This window comes from Carlito syrichta, unplaced genomic scaffold (genome assembly GCF_000164805.1).
Source record: "Carlito syrichta isolate Samal-C Ts95f unplaced genomic scaffold, Tarsius_syrichta-2.0.1 Scaffold305687, whole genome shotgun sequence".
In the NCBI taxonomy this organism is placed as follows: domain Eukaryota; kingdom Metazoa; phylum Chordata; class Mammalia; order Primates; family Tarsiidae; genus Carlito; species Carlito syrichta.
In genome coordinates, this window is record NW_007249783.1 from 127836 (window position 1) to 128658 (window position 823).

Consider the following 823-nt stretch of genomic DNA (forward strand, 5'->3'; position numbering starts at 1 on the left):
TTACCACATACTCAGTGTTACAAATAATATTGTTTAATGCTGACATAAATCTAAGCATTTGTTACTATGAAAAACCTATTTGTTGAACAGCCAATAAAGTTCAAAGAACTTGATTTTTGCAGCCCAACACTTTCTATATAGAGAAAGGTGTTTACTGTGAACTGACTTCTTTTTTGCCAATTAGCACCTGCTAGTGATTGAGAGTCAGAAGACCCATGCCAAGCAAACTGCTTGCTGATAATTTCTTTATTACTAATAAAATGGGAAAGTTATATAAATTTTGTATTTATTTTTATTGAAAATGATCCAATGTGTCATTTTAAGTAATAATACTTATTATGCAATAAATATTGTTTAAAATGTTTCTTTTTTCCATTAATTTTTTAAAAATACCAATAAATTAAGATATTAGTAGACATTTAGGGACACTGGTTTTGTTGTGTGTGGTTTTTTTTACACAAAATTTCTTATGAATGAATGACTTTTTTATGCTGATATCAATACAAATGCTACACCAGCATGTTAAAGTACATCTAATTACCATGTCAATGTAAATCAATTAGTATTCCAAGTGAAAGTTTGCAATGTGGATTTTCTTTTATCTGAATCTTTTTATAATTTGAACTCTAACAAAATAAATTTTTATTTCATTTAGGATGAGGGTTTCCTTTGGGGCCTAAGATATTTATCATGATTATAATATAGTAGGCAGTATGTATTTTTCTATAATAGAGAATATTCATGTTATGTAATAGTGAGTAATAAATCATAATCATGTAAGAGCAGGTTTTAATGCATATAACCACATTTTATATCATATTTT